This window comes from Carya illinoinensis, chromosome 15 (genome assembly GCF_018687715.1).
Source record: "Carya illinoinensis cultivar Pawnee chromosome 15, C.illinoinensisPawnee_v1, whole genome shotgun sequence".
Taxonomy (NCBI): Eukaryota; Viridiplantae; Streptophyta; class Magnoliopsida; order Fagales; family Juglandaceae; genus Carya; species Carya illinoinensis.
In genome coordinates this window covers 12,011,473-12,019,835 of record NC_056766.1, presented here as the reverse complement: position 1 = coordinate 12,019,835, position 8,363 = coordinate 12,011,473, and the positions used below count along the sequence as shown (strand labels likewise).

The 8,363-nt window shown below is 38.0% G+C and overlaps 1 non-coding gene across 1 annotated transcript; it reads left to right on the top strand.

The window, feature by feature from the left end:
- The first annotated feature begins 7,969 nt into the window (after positions 1–7,969).
- On the top strand, positions 7,970–8,076 carry LOC122298028. The gene has a single exon (XR_006239086.1). It is a non-coding gene; the product is annotated as a small nucleolar RNA R71 (small nucleolar RNA).
- Positions 8,077–8,363: the final 287 nt, after the last annotated feature.

Genomic DNA, 8,363 nt, shown 5'->3' with positions numbered 1-8,363 from the left:
ATTAATGGCCCAAACCACCATTTTTCCAGAAAATGGATCAAAAACCTCAGAAACCAAGCATCGCCATTTTCCCAGAAAATGGCCCACATCCGAAAACCATAAAAACAATCCGGTTATGCATGCAACATGATCTCCCCTAGGGATCATCCACACGCCCTGGCTCTGTGCCACACCGCAGGTAAGGACCACGCATGTGACACCTAAACGAGTGATGCCCAGACTCGTGCCCCGCGCGTACCTGGCCAGGCCATCCTCTAGTCCCCGCCACTCTAGGGACCACGGAGTCGACACGACAGCGTTACCGTATCATGCGATCCGGTCGTCGCCCTACGATAACCCAGGGGATGTCACTCAGTTTTATCCACTCCCGAGTGACCAGAGGAGCTCCACCGAGATAATAACCCATCCCGGCTTGGGCTCATGAGACACACGCCCCCAAAAACCATTTACGCCGATAAAACGGGATTTTTTCGATTAAAAACAATATGCACATAAACCCAATATGCAACTCACGCCACATAGCACAAATAATCAAGCAACCCAACCAAGCAAAACCAAACACTCCGTCATCAATCCATCCGACCCCCGAACTCCTCGGACTCAGTCTGGAATCAGCCAACCAACAACAATTAATTATTGAGAGAGAAAAATATATTTAAATCTAAAAGTAGGGTTTGGAAAATACTTACAGCGCTATACGGTATTTTTAGAAAGCTTGCGGCGTTGCAAATGGCAGAGAAAAAGCAACGTAACAGTGAAAATTCACTGTGGTCGTGGGTTGTAAAATACCCACTTTTGAACGGGGACAAACCAAGGCTTGGGATTGATAGGGAATGGTCTAAGAATGATTATGAAGCTAGTAGAAGTGAAGTTTGGCCGTGGGTGGCGGCGAAAACGGTGGTTGATGGTCAGATTTCCCAAAATGGAAAGCTAGCTCGTGGGAGCTGTTCCGGTGGCTATTAGAGACCGGAAATGGGTGGGTTAGGATGGCAAGGAACCGGTGATGAAGTGGTGAAGAGGTGGTGGCCGGAGGTGGAGCGACGGCAGCGGATCGGGGCAAAAACCGTGGGGCTTCTTGGGCGTTTTCCGGCCAAACGGCTGGCCGGATGGGGCTAGGGTTCGGTGGGGTGGTGCGCCGGCAGGAGGGGGTTCGACCGGCGGGGGTGGTGTCGACCACGGTGGCCGGATGGCGGTGGGTCGGGGCTGGGCTGCAACTGGCGTGGGAGAGGAGAGAGAGAGAGAGAGACGAACGGGACACGCGGGAAGAAGAAAAAGAAAAGGAAGAAGAAAAAGAAAAGAAAGAAAAAAAAGAAAAATAAAAAAAAAAAAAGAAAGAAAAGAGAAAAAGAGAAAAAGGAAAAAGGGAAAAGAAGAGATGTAGGAAGAAATGAGGTCCAATCCTCACTCCGGACAACAAAACAAATCCACCGAAAACGAGATTAAAAACCGTAAAACAAATAAATAAATAAAACACAACATCCAACAAATAAAAACCAATTTTAAAACGCAATAATTTAAAATAAATAAACCAAGATATTAATTAAATTAAAAACAACTCTTCAGTGAAAATACACGCAAAAGCGGGTCATCACATTTTTAGCTAACAAGTATTTAACAAGTATTTAAGAGCAAAATGATCAGTGTAAACAATTACTTTTGACCCAATTAAATATGATCAAAATTTATCAAAAGCAAAGACCAAGACTAACAATTCTTTTTCCGTAGGAGCATAATTTAATTAGGCATCCGTCAAGTTACAACTCGCATAGTAGATAACATGGAGAACCTTGTTCTTCCTTTGTCCAAGCACAGCTCCTATTGCGTAATCACTTGCATCACACATCAATTCAAATGGAAGTGCCCAATCCGGTGCACATTTAATTGGGGCTGCACTTAACTTCTTCTTCAAATGTGCAAATGCCATCAAACAATCGTTGGAAAAGTTAAATGGAATATCTTTGACCAAAAGAGAACAAAGGGGTTTAACAATCTTAGAAAAATATTGAATAAAACGATGATAAAACCCCGCATGTCCCAAGAAACTTCTCACACCCTTGATCGTGCTAGGTGGAGGTAATTTTTTGATAATCTCTACTTTGGCTCAATCTATCTCAATGCCCTTGGAAGAAACTTTATGCCCAAGTACAATTCCTTCCATATCCAAAAAAATGGTCATCATGCATCGTTGAAATGTGTCTGGAGCATTGCACAAACCAAAGGGCATCCTCCGACAGGCAAATGTTCCATATGGGCAAGTGAAAGTGGTCTTTTCTTGATCTTCCCATGAAATGTGGATTTGATTGTATCCCGAGTATCCACCTAGGAAACAATAATAAGCATGATCGGTGAGCCGTTCCAACATTTGATCTTTTCGTGTGGCATTATTGAGCTTGCGGTAGTCTATGTACACTCTCCAACTCGTAACAGTTCTTGTTGGGATGAGTTCATTATTTTTATTCTCTACCAGTAACAGCCCTCTAGAAATTAAATGGTGGAATTTCTATAGACTTTAGGAACATCGAAAAAACTCCATCAGTTTTCATGAATTGATTAATCGCAAAGGTTTTAGTCTGTCAATATAGTCAGTGTTATCACTCACTATGGTGCCAGAAATGTGATTTTAATTGTTTGAGGTAGTTAGAAGTGTCAGAATATGTTATGGTCTACGCCACTAGAGTCGGTTGATTATTTAGGATTTCATGTCACAATAACCCATTTTCATAATTTAGGACAAAACGTCTGTTCAAAACTGTGAAATTATTTTTAGGGGTACTTTGGGGTTGAGTTTTGGTAAATGATTTTCACTGTAGGTTAATATGAATATTTAGAATTTTTCAATACTAAGTTTCTCATGTATTTTTTTGGAGTGAATAGTAACCTCTATAAGTGTACCAAGTGCAGTGTTTTCAAAATCATAATGTGAAATGTCTAAATTAGGTTAGAGAAGTTTTATTTGGACACTTTGCAAGATCTTAGGTACACATAGTGAATAGTATTAGACACTTGGCATAAAGAGGAACCATTAGATGGACTTGTGAAGGAAATCAAGGTGTGAGATCATGCCACTTAAGCAAAACTTTTTTTCATGTGATCAACCAAATTGGGCCAGATCAAAGAGGGTTTCAACCCTAGTGAGACCCTAAACAATTAGAATCCAATTGAAACCCCAAAAGCTTGGTTGAAAACTGAAACCCTAAATGGTTTCCCTAAACCCTAAAATTGGCCTCCAAACCCCTTTTTATCCAATTTCTAGCATTGTGTTTAATCACTTGATTAAATCACTTGCACATGCTATTAATTCATCAAATATTTGTTATGACATTATTATTCAACCTTTTCAACCTTGGAAATTTGATTGGGCTAAGAAAAATTAGATTTGGGCTTGATAGCATCTCAAACCCTAACGAAACCCCCTTTAAACCCCAAATTGAAGCCCACTTGGTTGAGGCCCACCAAGGCCCACGAATTTGGCCACCTTGGCAAAGATTCTTGAAAAAGTTTCTTGCCCCACATGGTAGGCCATCCACTGTGTTGTCTGCACCCAATAGTTCCTTAAGGTGATGGAGAAACTCACATCATTAACCTCCATACCTCACAGCTTCTGTAGGCAAAGGACTGCCTAAATGTAGAGGGTAAAATGGTAATTTTACTCTAATTCATCTCTTTTACACATTTCTAATTGTTAGTAATTAAATTTCTAACTTTTAGCATATCTTCTTACAGTTCCTCTTGTTTCGTGCTTTATTTTCATAGAACGCAACAAACGAGGTAAGTTAGCTCTTAACTTACTATCAGTTTACTATGTATGTGTGATGGGTAAGGGAACTACAGTTTATATATTTATGTTACCATATATGCCATGCCATGCCACGTCATTACATGTTTATCTGTTATGCATGATTTATTCTGTCATGAATATTTATCTGTTACACAATCTATTCTATCATGTATTGCTATATGTTATAAGTATGCCAATTTAAGTATGATATCTATTACATGTATGTCAAGTCATGTAATATTCACTATTGCAAGTATGTCATGTTAAATATGTTGTCTATTACATGTTATACCATGTTACGAAATGTTTCTATCTCAAGTAAGTCATGTCTTTCGAGTTACGTTCAAGTCAATTATGTCTAGGATACTCGTGATGTAATCATTATGATTGTCCGAGCATCTCCATTTGTAATTCACATGAGGTACTTTTGGTGAAATCATTTTGATTGTCTAAATGCAATTCAATTTCAGTTATGCAGATACTCCTAGCGTAATCATTCTGATTGTTAGGGTATCTTATCTAAACTACTCGTGATGGAATCATTCTGATTGTCAGAGTATTACTAGGTACTCCTAGTGTAATCATTCTAATTGGTAGGGTACGTGTTTTAAAATACTAGTGATGGAATCTTTCTGATTATCAGAGTATTACTAGGTACTCCTGGTGTAATCATTCTGATTGCAAAGGTACGTGTCTTAAAATACTCATGATGTAATCATTCTGATTATCAGAGTATTACTAGTTACTCCTGTGTAATCATTCTGATTGCTAGGGTACGTGATTTAAAATACTCATGATGGAATCATTTTGATTGTCTAAGTATGTCTGATGGAATATGTTTGGCAGAATCATTCTGATTGTTCAATATTCCTGACGAAATGACTGGCAAAATCATTTTGATTGTCAGAATTTAAGTCCAAGCTCATGTTAAGAAAAGAAGCAAGATTCCAAGTTTATGTTAAGTCAAGTTTCAGATCAAGTGCATGTTAAGTCAAGTTTCAAATCAAGTTCATGTTATGTTATGTTATGTTCACGTTCACGTTAAGTTTCATTTTCATGTTCATATCATGTTATGTTCACATTTATGTTATGTTAAAACTCACGTTCATGTTATATTATGTTTATGTTCATGTTAAGTTTCAACTTCATGTTCATATCATGCTATGTTCACGTTTATGTTATGTTCAAGTTCACGTTCATGTCATGTTATGTTCAAGTTCACGTTCATGTTATGTTATGTTTACGTTCACATTATATCTCAAGTTCATGTTTATGTCATGTTATGCTCAGGCTTATGTTAAGTTTAAGTTCAAGTTCATGTTTATGTTATGTATGTTCACGTTCATGCTATGTTTCAAGTCTATGTTATGTTTCAAGCTCACGTTCATATAATGTTGCAAGTCCACGTTACTTTTTAAGTTCAATTTCATATCATGTCAAGTAAAGTTCAATTTTAGGTTATGTCAATTATGTCATGCTATATGTCAAGTTATGCTATGCTTACTTACGACTTTAATTATGCATTCATGCTTTTACTGTCATGCATGCATCATTAATCTGTGTAGGAGTTTCATGTTAACTTGCTGAGATTTGTAATCAAATCTCATTGTGGTTGTCTCAACTACCATTCCCCCCCAGAATGGTAGATCTTGTTATAGGACTCGAAGGAGAATTGGAATCCAACCAACTAAACATGGTCGACTAAGCTACGGTGAGATGTTAATGATGGCATAGTAATTAACTTTGGTTACAACTTGTACTTATGGAGTTGTATCTCTAGTACTCTTTTGATTACAACCATTTTGGACTAGTGTTGTGGTCATGGTTATTTGGTATGCCTTCATAAATGAAGTATGTTTCAAGTATTTGGGATATTTTTAGTTTGTTGCATAGTATTGCTAAAGAAAAAAAAATTTCTCTGTGAATATTGCATAATACTATATGCATGTTAGGAACATTGTATCTTATATGTCAAACGAGGGCAAGTAACCTTGTGCTGCATGTCCTGACGCTTCAGATTTCCTCTATGACGCTTCAGAATCTGGGGGCGTCACACTACCACTATCACTCCTCCCTTCTTGGGCACTACTTGCACCGGACTTACCCATGACCTATCAGAAATAGGGTAAAACATTTCGGCATCTAACAATTTGAGAACTTCCTTTTTTACAACTTCTTGCAAGTTCAGATTAAGTCTCCTTTGTGGCTGCACCGTAGGCTTATAATTGTCCTCCATTAAAATCTTGTGCTTGCAAAGTGAAGGGCTCATTCCCTTAATGTCAACTATAGTCCATCCCAAAGCTTGCTTGTGAGCTCTCAAAACTCAAAGAAACTTCTCTTCAAGACCTGTCAAAGATGAAGAAATTATTACGGGTAAAGAAGAATCATGTAAATAAGCATATTTAAGATGAGAAAGAAGGGGTTTGAGTTCTAAAAAATGGGCCTCAATAATGGATGGCTTTTGTGGAGTAGTGCTTTCGACCAATGTTATGTTTTTTGACTTCCCTTTAGGCAAGTAAGGTGTAGATACTTCCAAATAATGTGCACAATTGCTTATCTTGGAATTCTCATAATTGGAAGTGCCAGACTGAACAAGACATGCCTCAAGTGGTTCCTTAGGATAACTCTCTTCAAACATTTCTACCACAAGTTCATCAATCACATCTATATTGAAACATGTATCAGTTGTTGACGGATATTTCATTACCTCAAACACATTGAATGTAACTTGTTCATCTTGCACCCGTAGTATTAGTTTTCCTTGTTGCACATCTATGAGAGTTCTTCCCATGGATAAGAACGGTTGACCAAGATAAGTTTGGTTTCTCTATCGTCCTCCATCTCTAAAACAATAAAATCTGCAGGGAAAATAAACTTGTCAACTTTAACAAGAACATCCTCTACCATCCCACTTGGTCGTTTAATGGATCGGTTTGCCAATTGAAGTGAAATTGTAGTGGCCTTGACTTCTCCTATCCCCAATTGCCTGAAAATAGAAAAGGGCATTAAATTTATGCTAGTACCTAAATCACACAAAACATTTTTGAAATAAGAGTTTCCAATGGTGCAAGGAATAGTAAAACTCCCTGGATCTTTAAGTTTTGGTGGCAACTTATTTTGCAAAATGGTGGTGCACTCTTTGGTCAACATCACGGTCTCATACTCTCGTAATTTCCTCTTGTTTGATAGAATCTCCTTCATGAACTTTACATAACTAGGCATTTGTTCCAACGCATCGGCAAAACGAATGTTAATATGTAATTTTTTGAAAACATGAAGAAATTTAGAAAATTGTTTATCTAGCTTATTTTTTTGAAGTCTTTGAGGAAAATATATAGGAGGAACATAATCAGAAGTAAGAGAAGAAGACTCGGGAGGATTTCCCCAGTTTTTCACTATTGGGCTCAGAACAGGGGTGGGCAATCTGACTCTCACAGTCATCTCCTATTTTCCCAGAATTTTTCTCTCTCTTCTAAATTAAGCTATCTTCCACTTCTTAAAGTAATGGCCTTCACTTTCTCTTTAGGGTTGTTTTCTGTGGTGCTTGGAAGTGATCCTTGAGACCTTTCAAACATAAATGTTGCCAATTGACCGAGTGTCCTTTCAATGCTCCGCAAAGTTTTCTCATTGTTCTTTAGAGCAATGTCATGTTCTTCAAATTTAGCATCCACCTTAGCCATAAATTGTGCCATTACCTCCTCCATATTCATATTCTTCTCTTGTTGTTAATTTTGAAAACCTGGTGGAGGCTTGACAACATTCTGGGTGTTGCTCCATGAGAAATTTGGGTGGTTTCGCCATTCTGGATTGTAAGTGTTGGAATAAGAATTGCTTTTTCATTGGTAATTTGACACAAAGTTTGCTTGCTCCCATATGATTTCCTGCACAAAATTCAAAAGTTGCATTAGTAAATTGAATGGAACTCACGTTGACATTGTCTAATTTCTTAGATAAAGTTGCAACTTGAGCAGCTAAAGCGGATAAAGAATCAATTTTGTGAACTCCCTAAGTTCTTTTCGTTGTCACTCGATCCACTGGCCATTGATAATTGTTGGTTGCCATCTCCTCCACCAACTCATATGTGTCTTCCAGTGATTTCTTCATCAAAGCCACTCCCTCTGCTGCACCAATCATTGTACATGTTGTAGGCTGCAAACCATTGTAGAAGGTTTGCACTTGAATCCAAACATGAAGTCTATGATGTGGACACTTTCTAAGCAATTCTTTATACCTCTCCCAAGCTTCATAAAGCGACTCCATATCAAATTGGACAAAAGTGGTGATATCATTTCGCATCTTTTTAGCCAAATCGTCCCATGCAGTTATGGTTAACAGTAGAAGTGAGTTTAACCATGCTTTTGCCTTGTCTCGGAGGGAGAATGGAAAGAGTCTCAATCTAATAGCATCATCGGAAACCCCATTATGTTTAAAAGTATCACATAACTCCAGAAAATTAGCTATGTGAAAATTTAGATCATCATGTGACATGCCACTGAATTGCACCATTGAAGCCATCATTTGAAGAATAGCTGGCTTTATCTCAAAGTTATTGACTTGAATGGCAGGTCGTCTAATGATAAAAGTA